Source organism: Glandiceps talaboti, chromosome 19 (genome assembly GCF_964340395.1).
Source record: "Glandiceps talaboti chromosome 19, keGlaTala1.1, whole genome shotgun sequence".
Taxonomy (NCBI): Eukaryota; Metazoa; Hemichordata; class Enteropneusta; family Spengelidae; genus Glandiceps; species Glandiceps talaboti.
The window spans coordinates 19,846,730-19,859,576 of record NC_135567.1 but is presented as its reverse complement, the minus strand read 5'-3'; positions in this window follow the sequence as shown (position 1 = coordinate 19,859,576).

Here is a 12,847-nt window from a genome sequence, read left to right as displayed (position 1 = left end):
AAAAACAGATGAGAACTCTAACAGTTGCAAATATAAATTCAAATAATTTCATAACGGGACTGATATTAAGTGACATTAGGGTAATTTATATATATCAACTTTATAGACTGTAGACAGTCGTTCGTGCCTTTTTGCTACGTTTCATCTAAAACAAAGTAGTCGCCTCGCTCCGTAGCACTGGATAATGCGTACTGATAGGAACTGTGATTGCCGAAGACACGAACTGATCAGTACGTGATTATAGTATTGCTCCGGATCGATCACGGAGCAAGGCGACGACTTTAGTTTTAGATAAAAACGTAGCAAAAAGCCTAGGCACGAACGACTGTCGACAACTTTATAATTATATAAAAGTTTTTTAAAAAGTAACAATCAACTAGTCTGTATGAGTTCAGTGCAATGATAAACTTTAATTGGAACAATGTTAAGTTTGCCCTGAAATTTAGTCAAGGATTGCACCAACACTGAGAATCTCAATTGTCGACATAATATGATCAGAGGACATGGCTCAACACCATGTCGGGGATCACTGGATTGGCCCCCCAGAACGGGGATCACTGGACCGGGCTCAGCTTGTAGAATCACTGGACTCGGCTCATATGCGGCCCAAAATGAACTGGCCCCAAGCACGAGGATCACTGAACTGGCCCCCAGCACGGGGATCACTGAACTGGCCCCAGCACGAGGATCACTGGACCGGGCTCAGCTTAGAATCACTGGACTCGGCTCATATGCGGCCCAAAATGAACTGGCCCCCTGCACGGGGATCACTGAACTGGTCCCCAGCACGGGGATCACTGAACTGGCCCCAGCACGAGGATCACTGGACCGGGCTCAGCTTGTAGAATCACTGGACTCGGCTCATATGCGGCCCAAAATGAACTGGCCCCAAGCACGAGGATCACTGAACTGGTCCCCAGCACGGGGATCACTGAACTGGCCCCAGCACGAGGATCACTGGACCGGGCTCAGCTTAGAATCACTGGACTCGGCTCATATGCGGCCCAAAATGAACTGGCCCCCTGCACGGGGATCACTGAACTGGCCCCCAACACGGGGATCACTTGGACTGGCCCCCAACACGGGGATCACTTGGACTGGCCTCAAACATATATGGACCACTTTCTGTATGTGTACCAATTTTACTGTTCCACTGTTGATTGTTGTGCCTTGTCATTTTGTTATGCTTTTTATTTGTTATAGTTTCTATGGCAATCTTGAACATCGAATATATAGACCTACAAGTACGAGTGTGCTTGTTAGTCACTAAGGGGATACAAGCTTGACTAGCTTTGCTATTTCTTGATCCCTTTTGCCATTTATTCTGTATGTGTATCTTTTTAAGATTATTTTTTATTATCATTATATTATTATATTGGTGAATAAGCTTATTATTATTATTATTATTATTATTATTATTATTATTATTATTATTATTATTATTATTATTATTATTATTATTATTATTATTATTATTACTCTCTCTACTGACCGCTACATTTTTCTCGATCACCAGCAGCTGTCTAATCTGTATCAGTGCAGTCAATGTGCCTGACCTGAGAACTAACTGACAGACTGATTCCATTGAACTGATGGATGGCCTTGATTCCCATCCCAAGGTACATTTCTAAAAGGCTGGATTCGCATGAGTTGAGTTCTCATGTTAACTTAATACGACCAAACCCTATACACGTCACATCACTATTGATAACACAATGGCTTGGTTATAGTAGAGCGTACCGAAATTTGAAAAGAGTTATTCACCAACGATTCAATTGTGTATACTGATGTATGTCTATTTGTACTTTAATGTTAGATACCAAAAAACATTTCACAAGTCGATCCTACATTTCAAAATCGATTCGATGCGATCAAGTTTGACAATGTCCTCATTATTTCATAACCCATAACCATCCCTTGTCAACATTGTGGTATTAGTAGTATTTCTTGTTTCATTTCTGTACCAAATTATATTAACGACTTTCTCTCTTTCACACTGAGATAAAACTGTAGTCTCGAAAGAGTATCCCATCAACGTCATACCTTAGTCTGTCTGTCTGTCTGTCTGTCTGTCCGAGGCTGTCTGTCTGTCTGTCTGTCTGTCCATCCGCCCCTCCCTCCCCTCCCTCCCTCTGACTGACTGACTGACTGACTGACTGACTGACTGTCTGTCTGTCTGTCTGTCTGTCTGTCTGTCTGTCTGTCTGTCTGTCTGTCTGTCTGTCTGCCTGCCTGCCCCCTCTCTCTCTTAGTATCACGTTGTCATGGTGTGTCCTTTTATCAAGGTGGGTGGGGGTCTCCTTTCAGCCTCGTCTTTCTACGTGTACCCGTGTATCTGCATATACTAATCCCTAACAAACGAGACATGTTTTCGGCCATTTTGGGTATTTTTATGAAGTTCATGAGAAAACCTCTTGTGATGACGTCATTTTTACCATTTGACTGAAAAGCCATTGTTTCAATCCCAGGTTTTCACATTAGTGTTATCTTATCAGTGAAGCCATGAGGATTACATAGGATTATTCTTTTGTTCTCGACCAACTTTTTCTATAGCTCTGTCAAATCTATAAAGCATCGCCTTAAGGTGAACACAAATTTACAAGAGACGAAATCAATTCATGTGATAATGAGAACTCCGACCTGCTAGTATAGAAATAGGTCAGTAACCTAGATATTATACATAGCATACTTGTTTGTGTCGTATGCAGTGATACAGGTTACTGCATATTTAAAAGCTATTCACATTATTCTAGCTACTTACTGATGTACACTTATATCACTTACAATAGGGAACTTGCAAACCTGCCATGTTGAATGTTACATCATGGGAAATGTGATAATAAATACTAATCAATATTGTAAACAATATTGTTACATTGTTTGTAACCACAAATAATCAATTCATAGTCACCCTGATCATTGTTGGAGGGTTATGTTATCGGTAGCTCCAGATTAGGTATTACAATAACCACAGATAATCCCATAGTCCTTTGCGTCTGAGCATGCTCAATCTGGATTGCAAGTTCCCTATCGACTGAACTCAAACCTGGTATTAAGATATAGCTAGTAAAATATCTGGTGACATAATTTATTGTACGTATGATCAATGACGTCATTTATTATACGTTGTAAAAATGTCGATGGAATTCCTACTATGCAGTCAACTGTTCTAACAATGCCAGAAGACAATCATAATGTTATAGAAGACACACATTGACATTAATATTATACTGGAATAGTTTAATCAAAGATTTTGTAAGTATTTTTACTGTTGTATATACGTAACCATCACTGGTAAATGACTGAATTCAAACCTGGTATTAGAATATAACTTATAAAGATCGATGACATAATTTTTAATATGTATAAAAATGTTGAGACAATCCTTACTATGCAATCAACAATACAAGATGACAATCATAATCTCATAGAAGACATGCATTGATATTAACATTATACTAGAATAGTTTCATCAAGGTTTTATGTCAGTATTTTCACTGGAGTAAAGAGTTAATAAACTCAGCTTGTTCAGCTGACACACGGTACGGATCATTTGACATAGTTTCGACATTTCTTATTGATCACTGCAAATGTTTCAAGGTGTTTACATCGGTTGCCATGGTGATCTCTGATATCAACACGTTAATGACTCAAATCCTTAATAGATTTTTTTGTTGACGTCATGGTAGAAATTACACCAAACCCATTATCACTAAATCATGTATATAGAACAGATCGTACTTTGAGTACGGTCATCATCCCATTCGTCACCATAAATTAGCCTCACACTAATTTTCCTGAGCTGCCCTTTCTAGCTATTTGCTCTAAAATGGGGTCTATTTGTTTGAACTGAAGAGTCTAAAATGGGTCCATTCTAGGTTATTTCAGATTTTGCTTGGTCTATATATTTTTTTTAACCAAATTAAATCATGACAGTGCCATAACCTGCCTACTTGACAATGCCATACCCTGCCCACATGACAGTGCCATAACCAGCCTACATGACAGTGCCATAAAATGCCCACATGACAGTGCCATAACCTGCCCACATGACAGTGCCATAACCTGCCCACATGACAGTGCCATAACCTGCCCACATGACAGTGCCATAACCTGCCCACATGACAGTGCCATAACCAGCCTACATGACAGTGCCATAAAATGCCCACATGACAGTGCCATAACCTGCCTACATGACAGTGCCATACCCTGCCCACATCTCAGTGCCATAACCTGCCCACATGACAGTGCCATACCCTGCCCACATGACAGTGCCATAACCAGCCCACATGACAATGCCATAAAATGCCCACATGACAGTGTCATACCCTGCCCAAATGACAGTGCCATAACCTGCCCACATGACAGTGCCATACCCTGCCCACATGACAGTGCCATAACCAGCCCACATGACAGTGCCATAAAATGCCCACATGACAGTGCCATAACCAGCCCACATGACAGTGCCATAAAATGCCCACATGACAGTGCCATAACCTGCCTACATGATAGTGCCATACCCTGCCCACATCTCAGTGCCATAACCTGCCCACATGACAGTGCCATACCCTGCCCACATGACAGTGCCATAACCAGCCCACATGACAATGCCATAAAATGCCCACATGACAGTGCCATACCCTGCCCACATGACAGTGCCATAACCTGCCCACATGACAGTGCCATACCCTGCCCACACGACAGTGCCATAACCAGCCTACATGACAGTGCCATAAAATGCCCATGACAGTGCCATAACCAGCCAACATGACAGTGCCATAAAATGCCCACATGACAGTGCCATAACCTGCCTACATGACAGTGCCATACCCTGCCCACATCTCAGTGCCATAACCTGCCCACATGACAGTGCCATACCCTGCCCACATGACAGTGCCATAACCAGCCCACATGACAATGCCATAACCTGCCCACATGACAGTGCCATACCCTGCCCACATGACAGTGCCATACCCTGCCCACATGACAGTGCCATAACCTGCCCACATGACAGTGCCATAACCTGCCCACATGACAGTGCCATAACCTGCCCACATGGCAGTGCCATACCCTGCCCACATGACAGTGCCATAACCTGCCCACATGACAGTGCCATAACCTGCCCACATGACAGTGCCATAACCTGCCCACATGACAGTGCCATAACCTGCCCACATCTCAGTGCCATAACCTGCCCACATAAATGTTGTCTCCCGTAGTTAATATGAATCCAGTTTGATCTTCCAGTTTGATCTTCTAAAAACCTGTAATGGTTTTTGAACCAAATGGGTCTAAAATGGGATCTGGGGTTGGCAGTATTGCTAGAGCCAGAGCCTCTACCAGAGCCTGCAACTGGTAGCCCTCAGGTCGGATGTTGTTATCTACTAGTATATATTGCTTATCCAAGTTTCTCCATATTATTTGTTTTTAATTGGCCCTGACCTTAAATCTTCTCATCTTATCCTCGGTTTATTCAGTCCTGGTTAATGTCACTGTACTCCTTAGTTTCCCCACCACTATATGCTTCTAATTGACCTTGACCTTGACCTTGACCTTGAACCTATCCCGTTTTCCTCGATTTATTCCGACTTAAAATGGATAACTGGCATGTCTATAAGTGTTGTTATTTTTCTACCAATCCTGTCCTATCGTAAAGCCATCTTTTCCATTCTACTGCATTTTCCTAATTTGGATTTAACGTCAAAAAATCGGGAACTGACTACATCAGTGGAATGGAAAAAGATGGCTTTCTGATTTCTCACTTCTTCGTGAATCTCGGCACTCCAGATGGATCACCGGCAGTGACCGAATCAACCTTCCCTTTTGTTCCCCTGTAAGAGTACTTTTGTCAATGTAAATTTGAACATGCTTGAACATGCGCGCGGCTATTCTAAAGGATTCCTTTCACGTGCGTATTCGAACCATTTTAACATTGTTAAGGTGTATACTGTAGGTTACTAAGTATAATGGATCGTGTGTTAGTTTTGCCCAAGTGTACCAACATCACAATTCTCACTCAAAGACCAGAGAAACCCTGATTCCATGGCATTGTATTGATATCATTGACACGAAAGGCTCCTTTTTTGCGTCGTTCAATTGTATAAAGAATTGATGTGATATACCGACGCCTCGGTATGTATTGTTGACCAATTATGGCCGTTTTGTGTCTCGGGTCAATCGCCTGAGCCTGAGGAGTAAATTCCATTCGTGTAGAATGTAGAAGTCAAACAGATTCACTCGTCTCAGGTACACCGGACACTTGTAAGATAAACTAAGCAAATCACTGAATAAATTAAGAAATTTATTTAGGATATAGTTCATTTTTAATCCCAGTCTTAGACAACCTGGCGATATAAACCTTACAGTAATTCTACTCCAAGACAACCTATACTGGCAATTAATATATGAATCCTTATTCTACTCCTTCATTATAAGCCATGTATGGTACATGATGGACAGGCGATTGAGGTCAAACGAAACAAGAGGTCAACTACATGATTTTGGCGCGGTTTGATCATACAGAAGTTGAGAATTTCAGCCAAGAATTGCCCAGTGTATGCTGGCAATCAAAGTCAGATAGCGATAGAACAGTTGATGATGCATCTTTCAAACATTACCAGATACCCAATGATGCCCTTACTGTTAGGGAGGGGTGGAGATAGGGTGGGGTACCTGTTGTCAAGCGGTCTAGCAGCCCACGGACAATAGAATGGATTTCTGGCTTACCACTGTAGTCTGAGTTCAAACCCACCCAGCACTGGATTAAAACTGTAGTCTGGATTCACACCCACCCGTCTCTGGATTACCACTATAGTCAGGGCACTGGCTTACCACTGTTGACTGGGTTGAAACCCACCCAGCACTGGCTTACCACTGTTGTCTGGATTCAAACCCACCCATCACTGGCTTACCACTGCAGTCTGGGTTAAAACCCACCCATCACTGGCTTACCACTGCAGTCTGGGTTCAAACCCACCCAGCACTGGCTTACCACTGTTGACTGGGTTCTAACCCACCCAGCACTGGCTTACCACTGCAGTCTGGGTTCAAACCCTACCAGTACTGGTTTACCACTGCAGTCTGGGTTCAAACCCACCCAGCACTGGCTTACCACTGTTGTCTGGGTTCAAACCCACCCATCACTGGCTTACCACTGCAGTCTGGGTTCAAACCCACCCAGCACTGGCTTACCACTGTTGTCTTGGTTCAAACCCACCCATCACTGGCTTACCACTATTGTCTGGATTCAAGTCAACCCAGCACTGGCTTACCACTGTTGTCTGGGTTCAAACCCACCCTGCACTGGCTTACCACTGTTGTCTGGGTTCAAACCCACCCACCACTGGTTTACCACTGTTGTCTGGGTTAAAACCCTACCAGTACTGGTTTACCACTGCAGTCTGGGTTCAAACCCACCCAGCACTGGCTTACCACTGTTGTCTGGGTTAAAACCCTACCAGTACTGGTTTACCACTGCAGTCTGGGTTCAAACCCACCCAGCACTGGCTTACCACTGTTGTCTGGGTTCAAACCCACCCAGCACTGGCTTACCACTGCAGTCTGGGTTCAAACCCACCCAGCACTGGCTTACCACTGTTGTCTGGATTCAAATCAACACAGCACTGGCTTACCACTGTTGTCTGGGTTCAAACCCACCCATCACTGGCTTACCACTGTTGTCTGGGTTCAAATCAACCCAGCACTGGCTTACCACTGCAGTCTGGGTTCAAACCCTACCAGTACTGGCGTACCACTGTTGTCTGGATTCAAACCCACCCAGCACTGGCTTACCACTGTTGTCTGGGTTCAAACCCACCCAGCACTGGCTTACCACTGTTGTCTGGATTCAAACCCACCCAGCACTGGCTTACCACTGTTGTCTGGATTCAAACCCACCCAGCACTGGCTTACCACTGTTGTCTGGGTTCAAACCCTACCAGTACTGGCTTACCACTGCAGTCTGGGTTCAAACCCACCCAACACTGGCTTACCACTGTTGTCTGGATTCAAACCCACCCAGCACTGGCTTACCACTGTTGTCTGGATTCAAACCCACCCAGCACTGGCTTACCACTGTTGTCTGGATTCAAACCCACCCAGCACTGGCTTACCACTGTTGTCTGGGTTCAAACCCTACCAGTACTGGCTTACCACTGCAGTCTGGGTTCAAACCCACCCAACACTGGCTTACCACTGCAGTCTGGGTTCAAACCCACCCAGCACTGGCTTACCACTGCAGTCTGGATTCAAACCCACCCATCACTGGCTTACCACTGCAGTCTGGATTCAAACCCACCCAGCACTGGCTTACCACTGTTGTCTGGATTCAAACCCACCCAGCACTGGCTTACCACTGTTGTCTGGGTTCAAATCAACCCATCACTGACTTACCACTGTTGTCTGGGTTAAAACCCACCCAGCACTGGCTACCACTGTTGTCTGGATTCAAATCAACCCATCACTGGCTTACCACTGTTGTCTGGATTCAAATCAACCCAGCACTGGCTTACCACTGTTGTCTGGATTCAAACCCACCCATCACTGGCTTACCACTGCAGCCTGGGTTCAAACCCTACCAGTACTGGCTTACCACTGCAGTCTGGGTTCAAACCCACCCAGCACTGGCTTACCACTGCAGTCTGGGTTCAAACCCACCCAGCACTGGCTTACCACTGTTGACTGGGTTGAAACCCACCCAGCACTGGCTTAGCACTGTTGTCTGGATTCAAATCCACCCAGCACTGGCTTACCACTGTTGTCTGGGTTCAAACCCACCCAGCACTGGCTTACCACTGTTGTCTGGATTCAAATCAACCCATCACTGGCTTACCACTGCAGCCTGGGTTCAAACCCTACCAGTACTGGCTTACCACTGCAGTCTGGGTTCAAACCCACCCAGCACTGGCTTACCAAGGCAGTCTGGGTTCAAACCCTACCAGTACTGGCTTACCACTGCAGTCTGGGTTCAAACCCACCCAGCACTGGCTTACCACTGCAGTCTGGGTTCTAACCCACCCAGCACTGGCTTACCACTGTTGTCTGGGTTCAAATCAACACAGCACTGGCTTACCACTGTTGTCTGGATTCAAATCAACACGTACAGCACTGGCTTACCACTGCAGTCTGGATTCAAACCCACCCAGCACTGGCTTACCACTGTTGTCTGGATTCAAACCCACCCAGCACTGGCTTACCACTATTGTCCGGATTCAAACCCACCCAGCACTGGCTTACCACTGTTGTCTGGATTCAAACCCACCCAGCACTGGCTTACCACTGAAGTCTGGATTCAAACCCACCCAGCACTGGCTTACCACTATTGTCTGGGTTCAAATCAACCCATCACTGGCTTACCACTGTTGTCTGGATTCAAATCAACCCATCACTGGCTTACCACTGCAGTCTGGGTTCAAACCCACCCAACACTGGCTTACCACTGTTGTCTGGATTCAAACCCACCCATCACTGGCTTACCACTGTTGTCTGGATTCAAACCCACCCAGCACTGGCTTACCACTGTTGTCTGGATTCAAACCCACCCAGCACTGGCTTACCACTGTTGTCTGGGTTCAAACCCACCCAGCACTGGCTTACCACTGCAGTCTGGGTTCAAACCCACCCAGCACTGGCTTACCACTGTTGTCTGGGTTCAAACCCACCCAGCACTGGCTTACCACTGTTGTCTGGGTTCAAACCCACCCAGCACTGGCTTACCACTGCAGTCTGGGTTCAAATCAACCCAGTACTGGCTTACCACTGTTGACTGGGTTCAAACCCACCCAGCACTGGCTTACCACTGTTGACTGGGTTCAAATCAACACAGCACTGGCTTACCACTGCAGTCTGGGTTCAAACCCACCCTGTACTGGCTTACCACTGTTGTCTGAGTTCAAACCCACCCAGCACTGGCTTACCACTGCAGTCTGGGTTCAAACCCACCCAGCACTGGCTTACCACTGCAGTCTGGGTTCAAACCCACCCAGCACTGGCTTACCACTGCAGTCTGGGTTCAAACCCACCCACCACTGGCTTAGCACTGTTGTCTGGATTCAAATCAACCCAACACTGGCTTACCACTGCAGTCTGGGTTCAAACCCACCCAGCACTGGCTTACCACTGCAGTCTGGGTTCAAACCCACCCAGTCAGTCAGTCAGTCAGTCAGTCAGTCAGTGCGTGCGTGAGTGAGTGAGTTGTTGTTGTTGTTGTTGTTGTTGTTGTTGTTGTTGTTGTTGTTTCTTTATTCCTCCTCAGAGAGGAGAGTTACAACTCAGTTCACAAATATACAAATAAATAAATAAGTATAGAGTGCTATTACCACTATCATTCTTAGTTTAAAATCACAAACCATATATATACTGGGATCGACCAGTCTAACGCATGCGCACACACCATGTATGCTGGGATCGACTCGTATAGAGTCAGGCCTTTCATCTTGAACTCAACCATGCGACGAGAGAGATAACGTACCTGACAACTTTACGTGCTCACTCACCCCCTAACATGAACTCACGAATAAAAAGGCTATACGTAATGATAGAAGCTAGCTAAGGGTAAGCAGATATTTCCACTTCATGATTTGATTTGAGCCGTTCATATAATAGTTCAGAACCATGTGACGTCACACCGTGCAAACTTTCTCATTTACCGTACTAGCAAAACACCAAGTTGTTATGAAGAAACATTCTTACTAGTGGCTTTACGACTTACTAGAGGTTTTACGACTTATTCATTTCTGTTTTGCGATTTATTCATTACTGTTTTACGACATACTAGTGGTTTTACGACTTATTTATTACTGTTTTACGACTTACTAGTGGTTCTACCACGATGCGAACAAAGAGAAAAGTAATAAATCGATTAAAGAAAAGTTGTTGGGCATGTCGCTATAAATACATACACTGTACTGTGAACAAAATAGTCATAAAAATAACACCTAAACACAATTGTTTTATCGAGTTAATTGTACTGTAGATGTTGGAGAGAGACTTTTTCCAACTCTACGACGGTCAATAAAGTATATAAGTTCCAATGTTTTGTTTTACTTTTTATTTTCTTTCGGACTTTGCAAAGAAAAACAGACGTGCATGAAGGTCAAGAAGACAAAGAATTTCTTATCTTTTGGTTTTGAATGTTTAACAAATGTTTCGGGTCGGTGGCTTACACTAGAATCGGTCGGATTATAGAAAAAGACACGTTTTATGTTATTTGGCATTATCCCGCGGTCAAAAAAAAATACGTCTGATTCAGAATTGAATTTGTTGCTTGGAACATAAAGGTGTAATTAATGCGACGAAGATCCACACGTTCGGCCTTAATTAACTCGGTAATTCAAATCAGCGAAACTTTCATTTTATCATTTATTAGGCCTAAACTTTACCATGGGCCAACTAGAGTCACATTAGAGCCGATTTCGGTCACAATTCGTTAATTTCGAAGCAATCCCGTACGTGTATATATACGATGGTTGGGCCATGGACTAGGGAGATGTGATTACATTTTAACTTACGATTGGCCAGATAGAGGCGATTTTCGGTCAACATTCATTGATTCCCGTCCATTGTATATATACGACGGATGGGCTATGGGTGAGAGGTGATTTCATTTTGGTTTACCATGGGCCAACTAGCTAGAGGCGATTTTCGGTCAGCATTCATTGATTTCGAAGCGTTCATCTTGTATAGTCCATTGCCAAGCTAAGGGAATTTTCGGTCAGCATTCATTGATTTCGAAGCGTTCATCTTGTATAGTCCATTGCCAAGCTAAGGGAATTTTCGGTCAACATTTGTTGATATCGAAGCATCCTATCCACCCTATATAATATGGACCAGCGAGATATGATTCTTGTTTTCATTTACATGGACCAGCTGGGAGAGATGATTTCGGTCAAATTCGTTTGGTTTGGAAGCAGCCTCATCCATCGTGTACACTGTCAATGCATACCACTTGTTGTTTTTGAAATCAGTACAAAGGCAGTTTTTGTGCCTGTCCTTGTACTAACTCACCCTTACATTATTTGGAAGACTGAATCGTAAGGTGATAGATGTGTAAATTACCTAGACCTTTCATTAGGATCCTTCTAACTTGGCATTGTACTCTTAACAAAGAGAACAGAGTCCAGTGGAGGTTCTCTGTAGATGTGGAGATTACATACCAATATATGATTTCAATGACTGTACGATTCATTCTCATGGATACTACAATGACGTCGTCAAAACTGTCGCTATCAAAAACATTCCGCCGACTGATGATACAAAATTAACGAACATTCCACTGACTATAAAATACATTCTCACAACGTTATAATGATGGCTTTGTCAAAACTTATAAAATGTGAACATTTTGGCCTGATGGTCGATCGAAAGCATGAGAACATTTTTACGACTTTTTCACAAATACCGTAAGGACGTTGCCAAAATTTGTTCTGTAAAATAATCTCCGATCTGGTTTTAGAACGTGGTATTAGAAAGTGTACGGTATCTGGTTTTAGAAAGTGTACGGGTGCTTTTAGAAAGTGCACGGACAGGCTGTCATTATACGACCTTGTACATATATATGGCAATGACTTTCAGTTTGCCTAACCTTCGCCGACTTTAGTCGATCGCCTGGGGTCTAACCTCAGCCGACTTCGTCACTGAATACAAAACACAAGGCGCCGACCAGGTTGTGACAAGCACACGAACAATTCACAAACCACGAACTTTGTGCTCATAACCCAAATGATGATGATTTTGCCTAAACTTGCAACAAATGCAACGAAAAAAAAGCTCTGACTGATTGAAACGTATATTATTTGACTCATTGAAAACTGCTCTGAATAGGTAAGAGCAGATGGTAAAATTAATGAAC